Here is a 1141-nt window from a genome sequence, read left to right as displayed (position 1 = left end):
GGGACGATTATAATATAGATGTAGGTGTGGAGTTTATGGTTGACCACAAATTCAAAAGTAGAGAGGCAGTATTGCAAGGTGTGAAGAATTACAACATCTATAGAAGTGTTGAGTACCAAGTCGCCGAGTCGGATCGATTAAAGTACCATGAGCATTGCAAGTAAAAGGTAGCAGGATGATCTTAGAGTCTCTGTGTTGCCCTTGGATAGAATTTCAGATTTTGATTAGGTCAATTTTAATTGTGATGTATATTCTTATTTATTATTATTATTTTGGTTATAAATGTCTACCGTATATATTTTATTTTGTTAGAAAGATACATAAATTTAGAGGTGCGCACACATGTTTAACCCCCCACCATGTCCTAAGGTCATCGACAGTTGAACAACAATTTCATTTGTGGTGTCATTCTGCTTTTCATATAATTTAGTCCATCAGTTAATATCTTTATTCTACAAAATACAATTAGACAAAATTATCACTTTAAGCTCTCATACAAAAAAATTTAAATAGTAAAACAAAAGACAATTATACAAATATACAATAATTAAAAAGAGTCGTACAATAAAATTTTGAAATTGCTGCGAGCATTATAAAATCGTTGTCTCAAAATAATATGTGATTTTTTGACAGTGCTATATTATGAACACTTGATAGTGCACAACTGCAAGTAATTTAATAAGATATTCTATTTGTTTTTTATTTATATAGAAACTTCCAAACATTACAAGCCTTCTTAATACATAATTACATAAACATATTCGAAAAAAGTTTTTCTTAAAAAAAAAAATCCTATTAGTTTCCACTTTTCGGCATTTCAGTAGAGGTGACCAACCCGCACCCACCTTTGAATTTTGAAGATTCACAGTCACGGGTCAATGCAGAAGGTAAAGACAAAACATATTCGAAAAAATCAAACCAAAATGTGGGTGACATTCATTGGAATTCGATACCCAACTTGTGGTAGGAGTATTTCATAACATGCAATAAGTATTTTATACATACATAATTACATACATACATATATACACATACACATATATATGTATATATATGAGATATATTTTATGAGAATAAAACTTTTATAAGAAAATATAAAAATATGTTTATAGTTATTGAATTAATATAAATAATTAAGATT

The sequence above is a fragment of the Arachis duranensis genome, chromosome 2 (genome assembly GCF_000817695.3).
Source record: "Arachis duranensis cultivar V14167 chromosome 2, aradu.V14167.gnm2.J7QH, whole genome shotgun sequence".
Taxonomy (NCBI): domain Eukaryota; kingdom Viridiplantae; phylum Streptophyta; class Magnoliopsida; order Fabales; family Fabaceae; genus Arachis; species Arachis duranensis.
This window is presented reverse-complemented; position numbering follows the sequence as displayed.